The sequence below is a fragment of the Humulus lupulus genome, chromosome 9 (genome assembly GCF_963169125.1).
Source record: "Humulus lupulus chromosome 9, drHumLupu1.1, whole genome shotgun sequence".
Classification (NCBI taxonomy): Eukaryota; Viridiplantae; Streptophyta; class Magnoliopsida; order Rosales; family Cannabaceae; genus Humulus; species Humulus lupulus.
The window spans coordinates 64543270-64559391 of NC_084801.1; positions in this window are offsets into that span (position 1 = coordinate 64543270).

Genomic DNA, 16122 nt, shown 5'->3' on the forward strand with positions numbered 1-16122 from the left:
TTGGGATAACTACTATATTATAACTCTTTGGGATAATGACTTGTATTTTAGTTTGCTAAACTAAAAGTGTGCGCACACTATCTTTTAAAAGTTTTTATAAGGATTTTCGATAAGATGAACTAAAGTAGGAGTTTTAAATTTTCCGCAAAATTTTGGTCTTGTGTTTTTCGAGTCGTTACAAGTAAAATATGCATTCTTATATTATCATAATATGTGATGAATGTATGATGTTTATTTTGGTGAATGTATGTTCTTAAGAGTGGTTAATTATATGGTATTTTGGGTTTAGGAATTGTTCTTATTTTTTCTAGATCTACAAAATTGTAAGCCATATGCAGCATAGGATATTTTGTAATTTAATTTTCTATAATAGTGTGATTAATTGCAAAAGGTGTAATCTCGAGCCCCGAGCCCCAAAGGGTGCGGAGACCCTCTCGACAAGCCCTAGCCCGAGCCCTGGCGCACCAGGCGAACCCAAGAGCCTGCTCCCCAGCCACACCCCAACGAGCCTCTTGCCCATTGTCGCAAGCGCACCAGGCGCCCAACCCCACAGCTGCCAAACGCCTCTGGCGCTCCTCTCATGTCCCCTGGAGCACCTTTGTCGCTACCAGCCGAGCCTTCTAGATCCGTTCGCTGCCTATGGTGCCCAGCCGTGCCATTGCTGCCTTGCCTTTGCGTGTTGGTGGCTGGTTGATCTTTGAGCCACCCCACCAACTAGAGCCCTAAAATTGCAAACCTAATTATCACTTAGCTCCTAACTTGAAACCTAGAGTGATTAATGGTTTCCTTGAATATGTGGGCTTGGCTCAAATTGTTAATTAGAATTTCAAAATTCTAATTGAATTTTGAATTAAGTGGCCCAATTTCGAAATGGACCTAAATGACCAATTGGGCTTTTATTCGACAAAATCAATATTTTAAAGGATTGTTTAAAATTATTGAAGTCATTTATGATTCAAAATGGGCTAGATGGCATAAAAATTATAGATGGCCCAAAAAATGGAGATGAAGAATCTACATGATACCTTGGTTTTATTTTTATTTGTTTTGTAAATTATTGCAAGTGTTGTAACTTTTCTAGAATTATCCGAAACACACAGCTCGCATTTATTTACTTACGTATCATATTTATTTAAGTGTTTGAACGTATTAAAACTGTTTAATAACATTGTCATGTATTATAACAAGCCATTCATATTACCCACATAGTATTTCTAATTCAAGCATACATCTCATATCGAGGAGAAACATGTTTCAATTAAGAACATCCTCTTTGATTATATGCATCAAATGATTTATATAGTTAATCTAGAATAAAGCAGTAAATTTTTTTTAATTGTTAATTTCAAGACCTATAGGTAATTAATTTTATTAGATAGGCAAATGATATTCTTAATAATCAGATCATTTACTAGATACTTTAAGGGCATATTTAGTAAGATGATTAAATCTTGTTTAATGATTTAAATGCTTAATGAGATTAATAATTATTACAATATCATTTGGTATATTGTTGTACCATGACATTAGCACGAGTTCAATTACTCAGCTCGAGTATAGCTGGCAGATGATTACATGGAAAAATTGCGAAGTAGAATATCTGGCTAACAGTGATGTGAACTGTGTATCCTAATTTTAGCACGGGTCTTTCCCTCAGATCGTATGCATGGAAGAAATAGCCAAGGAGTCCATGTACGCTCCATATAGACAACACGGTTTTAATGATGGTTGTATGAGCTAGGGATGCATAAATTGATAAGAGCGAGCTTATAATATTTATAAGGCATGGCCTCCATGATACGAGCTCGGCGGTGTGTTCAACTCGGGGTGAATTGAACATATGGCATGTCCGCAGATCCCCAAAGACCCGGATACTTTATACGATTATTTATGGCTAGCCTGTGATAGTTAATGCCCTAGATATTAGCAGCCTATTTATTTGATGATCAGATCATATCCTAGTATAAATGGGAATATTCCATAATAAATGTAATAAATACGCAAATCCGTGATTGACTCACAGGGTTACCCAAACCTATCCAAGGAATTTCTCTATAAATACTGAGAATATTGGACAGGAAAGGGGACGATTATTCTGTAATACTGAAACTCTGTCAAAATAGAGAGAGAAAAGCAGTAATAATATAGACTCGTGGACTAGGTGGATTTTAACCACTGAACCACGTAAAAATACCATTGTTCTTGAGAGTTATTTTCTTACTTCGGTTTACCATCAAGCACTAATTCAACCTTGTTATTCTCTTAATTCACTATTGGCCAAAAACCGCTTCAAATATAGACTCGTAGACAAGGTGGATTTTAACGACTGAACCACGTAAAAAGAACAGTGTTCTTGAGAGTTCTATTCTTACTTTGGTTTACAATCATACACTAATTAAACCTTGTTATTTTCTTGATTATCTGTTGGTGAAAAACCATGTCAATAGTTTGGTGCTTTCATTGAGAGGAAAATTAGTGCTTTCATCAAAATCCCAATCAAATCTCATCATGGTGGTCACTCGCTCGATGCACGACAATGAGATGGAACAGCCTGGCTCTGAAGTTCAGCAACGATCGGGAAAGCAACTGGTGGGCCACAATGATCCTGGGGGTTCGGTGTCATTGCCGCCAAATCCAAACCTAGACTGCTTAATTGTAGTAGAACTAGAAAACATGCAGTTTAGGAGCCATCTTCCTAAGGCAAACAAGAAAATCGAGGAGGTTTTGGCTCGGTTACCCCCTCTTGCAACCGACGTTAATGTCTAAAAGAGGCAAAGTGGGTGTCATAAGTCCCACTGGAATAATCGATCCAAATCAAGTCGGTCATTCAGAACTGCCACCCCATGTTCTGTGCCCACAGTGCGAGATCGCCAAAATGTTCAGCCAAGTGGCCCTCCCAAGGGTCATCGGCAGGTCAGCCGATCGGTTAGAACCGCGACCCCAAGTTTGGTACCACCGTTGCATGCGCATGGGAATACCCATGGCAATCCATGACGGGGAGTCGGGGCGAGCTCACAGAGACAAAATGTTCCGACCAATCTTCCTGCATCACGATTGGATCGCCAGACGCAAAGAGCTAGAAATGGTGGGGCAGAGTAACCGTAGGCTAATTTAGTTCGCCCTGATGGGACAAGAATTGCCTTGCCAGTCAGGCATCTCCCATCACCCATAAGACGTCCGACACCGCCTCGTTTTGCACGGGATATTCCTGTTCATGGAAACAGCAGGAGAAATCCTCCTCCATCTGCCCCTACTTATGTCCCGCGGACCCGAGTCAATAGTCTTGATCCTCAGCCTCAACCGCGAGTAGTGAGCTTCGCTAATGGAAGTTATTGGACTGAGAGCCACCGAAGTGGCAGGTCCGAAGGCGAATTGAGAAATCACTTGAGTTCGGCTCAGAGTCCCTGATTCGATCCACAACCTGATATGCGAGATCGTTTAGACTCATAAAGAAGAAATTACTCTCGAAATGAAGGATTTAGTTACACTCGTCACGGGGGAGGTCCTTCCGAGGTATGTGGTAAAGGGATTGTCCCACAAAACCAAGCCCAAACTTGGAGAGACAACAACCCGCAGAACGCGTACAATAGGACAGGAGCTGTTGAACAGCCCCAAAATGACCAACGAACCAAGGACGAAATCCTCGAAAGGTTAGCCGAGATGGAGGAGGTGATGAAAAGGCTCCTATCAGAAAAGAAGAAAGATGAGTGTGATTTAGAGGATGAGCTTGAGCTTTTCGCCTCAGATATTGCAGTGAGTGCATATCCACAGGGTTTCAGGATGCCTCATTTGTCAAAGTTTGATGGAGATGGAGATCCGTATGACCACTTGGGGATGTTCAACACCATGATGATGGCCCACAACATCGGGCCCGAGCTAAGATGCTTAATATTCCCCTCAACTCTGATTGGGCCAGCTAGGAAATGGTTCAAACAGTACAAGAGGCAATCAATTATCTCGTGGAAGAGCTTTTTGGATGATTTCAAGAGAGCATTCAGGGCTTCACAAGCACCTAGGATTAAAGTTAACTCTCTGGCAAACATAAAGCAATAGCTCGGTGAACCATTGAAAGCATACCTAAGTAGGTTTGCCAATGTTTCTGTACAAGCTAGAGATGCCGACGATAATTCTAAGCTCATGGAAATGAGAACGGGAATCCTTGTTGGAGGCGACCTGTGGCAGGAGCTACAGAGGAAAGGAGTTAGTACTATTGATGAGTTCTTGAACCGAGCTCAAAGGTGGGTTAACCTAGAAGAGGCGTGAGCTTCTGTTATAGGAACCAGCCAAGTCCCTGTCCAGCCCGTTGGAGCGGTAACGGATGTAGCGGCTACGACTCGAACCGTTACCCAGAATAACCAAGGGGGGGAATAACAAGAGAAAGGGAAATGGTGAGGGTGACCAGAACGGAACAAAGAAAAACAAGTCTGTGGAGGAATTTAAACCGGTCTACACAACATATACCGATCTCATGGATACTAGAGAATGCATCTTCTTGGCAAATTTCTCGCCTTCCGTTGAAGAAACTAGAACTGTTAATGAATCAAAGGGCGAAGAGAGACCCTTCAAATTTTTATCGACTCCACAATGATATCGGTCATAGTACTAATGACTGCAGACACCTAAAGGATGAAATCGAGACTCTCATCAAGGCAGGACCTTTGGCTCAGTACGCCCGAAATCGAACAACTCCAAGTCAGCCCGCTCGACAAAACACTCCGTCAGCTCCGGAAGCTCCAATGAATCAAACCGAAGCTCAGGTGAATCAGGACAATCCTACTCCGATAACAGGAGGAGATATAGCCACCATTTCAGGAGAATCTCATTTGGCAAGCACGAGGAGTGGTCCCCAAAAAAGTTATATCAACGAGATGAAATCCCATAACGAAGTCGAGTTTGTCCTGGAGCAACGGTTATCAAACCAGCAGCAATTGGAAAAACAATTACTCAGTTTTACAGAGGAAGATGCCAGCCATGTCTAGTTCCCACATAATGATCCTCTAATGATAACCATTCTGCTCGCCAACCAGAGAGTTAGGAGGACGCTAGTAGATAATGGATGTTCCATGAATCTACTCTTTAGGTCCACCATAGAAAAAATGGGATTTTCTGTAACCGAGTTGAAGGCCACCTCCATGACTATATATGGGTTTTTTGGGGAAGGATCGACAGCTATATGAACAATCGAGTAAGTGGCAACATTTGGTGAAGGTCCACGAACTGTCTATAAGCTTCTCGAGTTCGTTGCCATCGATTGTCCAGCCCCATACAATGCAATTTTGGGACGACATGCGTTGATGGTGTTCAAAGCCATAACCTCTATCCGCCACTTGGCTATCAAATTCCCCTCATCCGTGGGAATATGCACTGTCAGAGGCGATCAACTCATTGCCAGGGAATGCTATAACATATCCATGATGAAAAATCACAACCCAGGCAGCAAGCATTGCCCATAAGTGACGGAGGTGAGGAGTCCCCAAAAGTGGAAGTTGCCTCCGGGATAGAAGAACCTCAAGGAACAAAGGATAGAGACGTCGCCCAAAATGACGATATCGATCCACGAATAGGCGAGGACTGGTCAGAACTCTAAGCCATTGAGGAGCTCGAGATGGTAAAAGTAGATCCCACGGATGCTTCAAGAGTCATTAAGATTGGAATAAATCTTGGCGATGATAGGAAAAAGGAGCTGGTTAAATTTTTCCAAGGGAATCTAGATGCTTTTTCAAGGTCTCATGAAGACATTGTGGGAATAAGCCCGAGTGTGATCATGCACACCCTAAACTTGTATAAAAGCGTGCCTGCGAAATCCCCAAAACAGAGACATTTTGGAACAGTTCGAGCTGAGGCATTGGAAGAAGAAGTAGCTCGGTTATTAAAGTACAGGTTCATTCATGAAGAAAAATACCCAATCTGGGTCGCGAATCCTGTCCTAGTACCAAAGTCGAATGGAAAATTGCGGACCTTCATTGATTTCTCCGACCTGAACAGAGCTTGTCCTAAGGATTGCTTCCCATTGCTGAGAATTGATCAGTTAGTGGACGCCACTGTGGGACATGAACTCATGTCTTTTATGGATGGGTGCTCTGGATATAATCAGATCGCCATGAATCCTACGGACCAGGAGCATACTAGCTTTATGACTCCAACCTCAGCCAGTTCAAGATACTGTACACACCACGGACCTCGATTAAAAGCCAAGCCCTTGCTGATTTTGTGGTTGAATGCACCAGATTTGAACGAGCCGGTGCAGGAGTTATGGAGAATATTTAGGGACGGCTCATCTAATGAGAATGGATCTGGAGCTAGGATCATATTGATCTCTCCAGAGGGGCATCGATTCCATACAACGCTGAGATTCAGATTCGAAGCATCAAACAACGAAGCCAAGAATGAGGTTTTGATAGCCGGGCTTAGAGTGGCAAAGGAATTGAAAGCAAGGGTCGTCCAGTGTTATAGCGATTCCCAGCTTGTGGTTAATCAAGTGTTGGGGGAATATCAAGCATGTGGTGCCAAGATGGCAGCTTGCCTAGCTAAGGTGAAGAGAGAGCTATTAGAATTTGAGAACGGTACCATCGAACAGATCCCTCGCGAGCAGAACACTAATGTTGATGCTTTGGCAAGGCTTGCCACCACCAGGGAAGCTGAGACTTTGAACGTAGCACCGGTGGAATCTTTGGAGAGTCCAAGCGTGGCAGAAAAAGAGATAGAGGTCGAGATGATTGACATAAGGCCGACCTGGATGACCCCACTAGTGGAGTACCTTAGAACAGGAAGGCTACCTAAAGAAAGAAAGGACGCGAGAAAGATACTCTATCAAGCTCCGAGATATGTGATAGTAGATGGAACGTTATATCGACGTGGTCATTCACTTCCTCTTCTACGGTGTGTTCTGCCTAAAGAGGCTAAAACCATTCTGCAAGAGGTGCATGAAGGCTTTTGTGGAGATCATGCTGGGGGGCAAAACCTAGCCTTGAAAATATTAAGGCAGGGTTATTTTTGGCCCACTTTAACAAAAGAATCCATCTCCCATGTTCAGAAATGCAACAAATGCCAGCGCTTCGCCACAGTCGCCCGAGCTGCTCCAGTCGATCTGACGATGATCTCATCCTCGTGGCCATATGCAGTATGGGGCATTGACTTAATAGGATCCTTGCCTATGGCAAAGGGAGGAGTTTGTTATGCGGTTGTGGCAATTGATTATTTTACGAAGTTGCTAGAAGTCGAGCCTTTAGCAACCATCACTTCAGAGAAAGTCCTAGACTTTGTTGTGAAAAACATTGTATGCCGATTTGGGCTCCCTAAAAATATTGTGTCAGATAATGGAACCTAGTTTGACATCGATCTCTTCACCGATTTATGTGAAAAGCACGGAGTTATTAAAAGTTTTTCTTCGGTTGTGTATCCACAGGCCAATGGACAGGTCGAGGCTGTGAATAAGACTCTAAAGGCGAGCCTTAAGAAAATATTAGACGAGGCCAAAGGAGTATGGCCCGAGCAGCTCCCAAAATTAATTTGGGCATACCGAACTTCCCACAAGACTTCCACAGGACACACTCCTTTCTCCTTCACTATCCGAAGTGAGGATGTCTGTAACGCCCTGGTTACCCCAGAATAGTTACGGTGAACAGTGAACCGAAAATTTGACCCGCTACCCGAGTCCTTTGGTTAAAAACGTGCTATAAGTGTTATTAACATGCTAAGGTGGAAAACCAACAAAAAGGAAAGGATATATTTTATTTAACTGTTCATGGGCCCATAAAATCATTTACAACTCAAAATGGTCATTACTATTTCAAATTTACAAACCTGCCGACCTAAGCAGCAAAAATAGGGTAAACCTCTAGTTCCTTTGAGAACTCCCTGGCCGTGGTGGTCAAGCGGCCGCATATGTACACATCACCACCTAAGCTCTCCACTCAAGGTTGGGTGAGCTTTTCTTTCCCTTTACCTGCATCACATAGCACCCATGAGCCAAGGCCAAGCAAGAAAACACAATAATGCATATAGATATTATCAACTGATTATCATTATAATCACATAGAGCTTATAGCTCTTAAACAGATGAGTGATTGAACACTTGAGGTACTGATAAACCATACTGAGTGACTGACAAGCAAGTCACTAATTTAAGCAGATGAGTGACTGTTGGGTAAGTCACTAGCCTTAACAGATAAGTGACTGCTGGGTAAGTCACTAGCTTAAATAGTTGAGTGACTGCTGGGTAAGTCACTAGCTTAAACAGACGAGAGACTGATGGGTAAGTCTCTAACTTAACAAATGAGTGACTAATGGCTAAGTCACACAAGCACTTTTAGTTTTCATCAAACTTGAGGTTGGTCCGGCATTAACGCTCTTCTGAGTCATTTAATGCAAATGTTGACTAGATCTAATCTTTATTAGCTTGCGTGGAACACGCTAAGGCCATCCTGACTTATGAGTCAGCACTGTGTGACTAGTGCCCAGTACCACTGCCGAACTTGACTAATAAGTCCCAGCTTCACAGTTGATACATACACCTTTGCCAAATCTGACTAATTAGTCGGTACCATGCACAAGTGAGCAAGATTTGCTAAGCATTCAATAATCATTCCATGTCCACATTTACACAATCAACATGCCTCAAGAATAACCATGCATATCACATATGGGGTGCAGTTCTCTTACCTTAGGTTCGAGCGAGAAATATAATAGGAATGACTTCTGAGAACTATCAACCTTTTGATTCCTTAGCGGTTACATAATCACAACTAATTATAACCTCCATTAATGAAAATCAACATGGAAAGGGTATTAACCTAAGCACCACTCTCGGGACCTCGAAACATGCCCACACGATGAGTAGATTTGATCCCGGGCCTTAAGGATTGAAACCACGAGCCAAAAACCCTTAAAAACACTCAAAACAGGATTTTGAAGGAACAGAGTAGCGCTACAGTGCTGCTCCCTAGCGCCCTAGCGCTATTCTCAGAACCCCCAAAACGCCCAAAAGACTCCTGTGTAGCGCTAGAGCACCCTAGGCTGGGTGCTGTAGCGCTACCCCCAGATCAGCACTCCCCTGAAACCTTCTTCTTCGACTCCTTCAATTCCAACCTGTTTCCAATGCTTCCAAATCCCATTTTTGGTTTCAAATGAACCCAAAAACCATCCTCACATATCCCAAACATCACAACCATAAGAACCCTAGCCAAAACTCCCAACAAAACCAAGTATTCACCCTTGAAATTACAACTGCAAAACAGAACTAAAACAAGGCAAACCAAGGAATTCAATGGCTAGAAACTTACCCAAAGCTCAGCTTGTGATGCTCTTCAATGGTGGAACACTCTCCCAAACTCCCAAGGCTTACTTCCCAAGCATGAATCCTCAAGAATGGTTCAAAATCTCAAAGGAAACTGAAGGAAAGAAGATACGGGAAAGCTCTTCAAGTTACTCTGTTTTTCCTCTTCTTTCACAGCCTAAAATGGCTTATATCTATCCTAGGGGTAAAAAGACCATTATACCCCTAGGTTAATTAAAGGTTTCCAAAGGCTCCCAAGGGCATTATAACCTAATATGACTAGACCGCTAATTAATATTCCATGATTGTCTCATGCCGAATAGCTCGAACAAACCCACATTATAATGTGGTCTCAACAATATATCACCGACATGCATACAAATATACAATTATGCCCTCAACGGGCCAAATTACCAAAGCTTCATAATAATCAAATGTGGACCCACATGCATGCATATAACATCATATTATAATACAATTCTCATAAACATGCATATTATCAATTAATGGCATATTTAAACAAGTATGGCCCTCCCGGCCTACTAATCCCGCCATTAAACAACATTAGGGATTCCGGGGCATTACAACTATCCCCTCCTTACAGAAATTTCGTCCTTGAAATTTACCTGAAAAACTCGGGATACTAACTCTGCATATCTGACTCCAGCTCCTAGGTCGCTTCCTCGACCTTGTTGTTCCTCCACTATACCTTAACCAAACCTATCGTCTTGTTCCTGAGGACCTTATCTTTTCTGTCAAGAATCTGAACTGGCTGCTCCTTAAAGGAGAGTTATGGCTCAAGCTCCAGATCTTCATAGCTCAGAATATGGCTCACATCAGATACATACCTCCGAAGAGCTGAAACATGAAACACATTATGCACGGCCGACAACGCCGGAGGCAAAGCCAATCTGTAAGCCACTTGACGAACCCTCTCTAGGATCTCAAATGGACCTACAAACCTGGGGCTCAGCTTTCCCTCTTCCCAAACCTTCTCACCCCTTTCCATGGCTAGACTCTAAGGAAGACATAGTCTCCCACTTGGAGCTCCATGTTCCTGTGCTTGGGATCTGCATAACTTTTCTGCCTACTATGAGAAGCAAGCATTCGAGCTCTAATCTTCTCAATAACTTCACTGGTCCTCTGAACTGCCTTAGGACCTAAGTATCACCTGTCTCATCCCAATGAATGGGAGATCTTCACTTCCTACCATACAGCATCTCTGAAGGTGCAACTCCAATGGTAGACTGATAACTGTTATTGTAGGAGAACTCTATCAAACGCAGATACTTACTCCAAGATCCACCAAAGTCTGGCATGTCTAGCACACATGCCCGCAGCATGTCTTCCAAAATCTGGATCGTCCTCTTAGATTGCCCATCTGTCTGAGGATGATAAGCAGTACTGAACTTCAGTTGTTTCCCGATGGCCTTCTGCAAACTCCCCCAGAACTTGGAAGTAAAAGTAGGGTCGCGATCTGACACGATCAACCTAGGTGCTCCATGGAGGCGCACGATCTCTCTCACATATAGATTTGCATACTCGTCAACTGTATAAGTAGTCCTCACTGGAAATAAGTGAGTTGACTTGGTGTAGCGATCCACTATCACCCAAATAGAATCATGCTGACCAACAGTCCCTGGTAGGCCAACCACAAAATCCATCGTGATGTCATCCCACTTCCACTCTGGGATATCCAGAGGCTGCAATAACCCTGCCGACCTCTGATGCACAGCCTTGACCTGCTGACATGTCAAGCACTTAGCCACATACTCTACTACATCTCTTTTCATCCCCAGCAACCAGTACAGCAATCTCACATCCTGATACATCTTCATGGTGCTTGGATGCAAAGGGTAAGATTTAGTATGAGATTCATCCAGAATCTCTCGCCTCAAAATAATGTCTAACGGAACACATATCCGCCCCTTGTATCTCAACAAGCCTAACTTAGACACTGTATAATCTCTGGATGTTCCAGCCAAAACATCCTCTCTAATCTTGATTAGTTGTGAATCACTCAGTTAACCCTCCTTAATCCTTTCTAACAGCGTAGATTGTAGCGTAATATTAGCCAACTGTCCCACCAGCAACTCTATAGCAGCTCTGGTCATATCATCAGCTAACTCTCTGACTATCAGCCTCATACCATGAATCTGTCTCGGACCCTTCCGGCTTAAAGCATCACCTATCACATTGGCTTTTCATGGATGATACAAAATCTCACAATCATAATCTTTTACTAACTCCAGCCAATGCCTTTGCCTCATATTTAAATGTTTCTGAGTGAAGAAGTATTTCAAGCTCTTGTGGTCTGTATAGATCTCACATTTCTCTTCATAAAGATAATGCCTCCATATCTTCAAAGAAAAAACCACAGCTGCTAACTCTAAATTATGAGTGGGATATCTCTTTTCATAATCCTTCAATTGACGAGAAGCATAAGCAATTACCCCAAGATCAACACTCCCCTGAAACATTCTTCTTTGACTCCTTCGATTCCAACCTGTTTCCAATGCTTCCAAATCCCATTTTTGGTGCCAAATGAACCCCAAAACCATCCTCACATATCCCAAACATCACAACCATAAGAACCCTAGCTAAAAATCCCAACAAAACCAAGTATTCAACCTAGAAATCACAACGGCAAAACAGAACTAAAACAGGGCAAACCAGGGAATTCAATGGCTAGAAACTTACCCAAAGCACAGCTTGTGATGCTCTTCAATGGTGGAACACTCTCCCAAACTCCCAAGGCTTACTTCCCAAGCCTGAATCCTCAAGAATGGTTCAAAAATCTCAAAGGAAATTGAAGGAAAGAAGATACGGAAAAGCTCTTCAAGTTACTATGTTTGTCCTCTTCTTTCACAGCCTAAAATGGCTTATATCTATCCTAGGGGTAAAAAGACCATTATAACCCTAGGTTAATTAAAGGTTTCCAAAGGCTCCCAAGGGCAAAATTGGTATTCCCCACCTATCTCGTTAATCATAATTACCGCTCTCCAATTCCCGCTATTCTCGATAATCTCAAACACCAATAATTTATATCTCGTTACCCTTTAATTCCCGGCAACGCTCTAATCATTAAAATCACCCCAAGACTCATCCCGAGCCCTGAACGTAAACCTGTTATGACTAGACCACTAATTAATATTCCATGATCGTCTCATGCTGAATAGCTCGAACAAACCCACATTATAATGTGGTATCAACAATATATCACCGACATGCATACAAATATATAATTATGCCCTGAACGGGCCAAAATACCAAAACTTCATAATAATCAAATGTGGACCCACATGCATGCATATAACATCATATTATAATACAATTCTCATAAACATACTTATTATCAATTGATGGCATATTTAAACAAGTATGGCCCTCCCGGCCTACTAATCCCGCCATTAAATAGCATTAGGGATTCTGGGGCATTACAATGTCCTTCTCGTCCAAGTAAAGGTAGCCACGCACAGGCTAAGGACATTCAGACAGGAGCGGAATGATGAGTTGCTTAATGCGTCTCTTGACCTGATTGATGAGAAACAAGAGGATTCACAACTACAGCTCGCAGATTACCAACAAAAAATCACTCGTTATTTTAATTTCAAGGTCAAAAGAAGTAGTTTTGGTTTGGGTGATCTAGGTCTCCGAAGGGTCTTTTTGGCGAACAAGGACCCTAAAGATGGTGCTTTAGGTCCAAACTGGAAAGGACCCTATCAGATCATGGAAATCTTGCGTGAGGGAACTTTCAAGTTAGCTAGACTTAGTGGAGGAAGAGTCCCACGGACCTGGAACGCGAAGCACTGAAAGAAGTATTATCAATAGTATTACCTACCATCTATGTAAGGCTTAGTTATAAAGGCCATTTGATTAAATAATCATGAATTGTTATATAGTTTTTCCTGTTCGTATGGTTTTAAATATTTTCCCTTATAAGGTTATTTATAACTTAGTTCGTGTATTAATATTAGTAAAAGCCACCAAGAAAGTCTTCACTTTCTGGTTACTTGGGGGGCATATAACTCGAGGTCAATCAGAGTAAGGTTGCAAATTACTTAAAATCCTGGATACAACCAGGTACAAAAATATCCTGGATATAACTAGGTTGGAAACTTAGAAACTTAGAAGCTTGGAAAATTGAATATTTGACAGCTTTTTAAGAGCACGAGGTGTCAATAAACTTAGCACGAACTAAGCTCAAATTACTTAAACCTTTGATACAATCAGGCCCAAAACTTAGAAGTTAACAAAAATTGAATATTCGATGGCTTTCCTAAAAGCTCGAGATGTCAATAACCCTAACGCGTACTAAGTTTGAAATATTTTAAACCTCGGATATAACCGGGTCCAAGGCCTAACACATAACAGGTACGATATAAATCAACACATTAAATTTGGAAATAACCAAACTCGAAATACCTATCCCGATCTAATGATCGATTCCTAATATCCTGAATGTGCAAGTATAAGAAAGCATAAACATGAGGGATAATCAAGGAAAATACAAATAGATTAAAAGTTAGATATATGAATTAAAATTCAAGTTGTCCCGAGGAGAAAAACCTCGAACTAAGCCCAAGGGAGAATTGTTTACAAACACATAAAAAAAAAGAGAAATAAGGAAGGCTTCATCAAGCCCCTCCAGGGTGTTCTGAGGACGTGGCCTCCTTAATCTTCTGCTTGCCTACAATGAAATCATCTCCTATCTCTGACGGCTCTTATATGATCCAAGCTTTGAATTTCTCGAGGTATGGATCCCACAGCTTGGGAGCCATGAAAGAGAAGTTACCATCCTGGTTAAATGCCTAGCAATGATACAACATGTCTTCCATGGCAGACAGTCAGGCCACTTTCTCTTCTTTAACCGCAACCTCGGCCTCTAGGTGCTTTGCTTTGGCCTCAGCAACCTCGACTATACTCACCTTTGTAGCAGGCTCTCTTTCTTGAGACGATACAAGGGCGAACTTGGCATCATACTCACCTTTTTGAGCAGCTACAAAGGCAGCTTTGGCGGCCTGCTCGCCTTCTTGAGCAGCAGCCCGGGCAGTCTTGGCGGCTTGGAGCTCAACCCAGGGTTCATCATTCCTAGCCCTAGATCGGGCTATACTGCGGTGCTGAACCAAGGTCGACTGCAAAATAAAGAGACAAGATAGACGCATACTTGGGCAAAATGAAAGAGGAGATTCACTAAGGAACGATATCTTACTTTGAGGGTCATCCCCAAGGCTGACTCCAGGATGATCTCCAGGCTCCGCTCTTCTATCGTCCTCAGATACCTCGGATTGGCTTTGTAAACATGCTCCACCATGTGGTTCGTCCTCTCATAGAGTGTCCCCCGAAAGGTATCAGGGATCTTCTCTAGATTCTGAGGATCGACTGGAATGCGCACAGTAGCGGTAGGGACAAGAGGAGCTGGGGGATCAACTTGTATTACCTGATCCTTAGTAGGCGCGAAAAGAGGAGGAGGAGGTGGAGGAGGAATCCTTTTCTCCGTCATGGTGGAAGCCGGAGCTGCTGAGCTTGTACCTTTCCCCTTAGTAGGGGATTTGGAGGCGTTTCCTGCCGTAAGAGGCATTTTCTTCATAAATCGGGGCTTCTTTATGATAGGACCTGAGCTGGACTTTCCACCCTGGAAAGCAGTACAGAGGTTAGGAGCTCCGGATCGTTCCATTTCTTCGTCTGAAAAAAATAAGAAGGGAATTAATACATAAGTAAAGTCAGAAATTTACATAAAAGAAATAAATGAAAGTCCTACCCTCCAGGCTGGGGGAGTAGTCTATTATCATGACCTCCGGCCTTAGGATTACTGGAGGAGGAGGGGAATCTATGTCTAGAATTTCGTGTATTATTGGAGGTTCGAGCTCAGGTTCTACCTCGGGGCTAGACTCGCCTACATATTTCCTAAAGCCAGGGGGAAAGGTGCCCTGGAGTAAAGAGGGCCATGACCTACGATTGATCCCATACTCCTCAGAAATGGCTAACCTAAAAGTCGAGGTGTTATCTATGACAATAGTACCTCTAGGGTAACTCATATCATGGGGAAACACTAAGTGTTCCACGCACAGGAGCAGGGAAATGTTACGATCTGGATTGGTAGGGTGGCGGTGGATGAGCTGCTTTGGATTAAATCTAACTAGCCTAAATTCAGCAATAGCCCTATCTAATTCCCTATAGGGGTATGGGTTACCTTGGCCGGAAGGCCCAACAGCTGCCCTCGATGCAGCTCATTCTAGGTCAGGACCTCGAGTAGCCTCGGAAGCCCGCCTCTTTTGTACAAGAGGCACTTCATCTTCTTCTTATTCCTCGCCTTCAGGGGCCTCAGAGTCTCCTTCTGGGGGAGGCGGGTGCTCGTGGACTACTGGAAGGATAGCCCATGTCCTTCTTAAGGCCAAAGTCTAGCCTTCACCAATCAATTGGCATGCCAACATCGTGACGTCATTCATGAATTGGCGATAATCCTTCTCGCGAGACGGGAGCTCGGACAAGGTGTCATACTAACCCTCGAAGGTCGCAGACTTCTTCGTCCTCATGAATATGGCTGCACAAAAAATGGTAAACTCAATTAGTATAAACATAAGAAGTATGTCTATTAAAAAGAGAGAATGACTTCGCGAGATGAGAAAAAAAAGAAGACTTACGAGGATGGCTGAAATATTGATGCTCATAGTTGTGGAACCCATTCGACATAAAGAATTGATCCTTATAGTCGTTGGGGTGGTTCGGGAATCTGGTGAGGTAGTAGAATCCGTAACTTCACCCTCTTTGCTCGGAGTTGGCCATAAGGCAGAAGAAGTAGAGGATATCTTGTGGAGTGGGGACCTCCCACTAATGCTTTAAAAAGA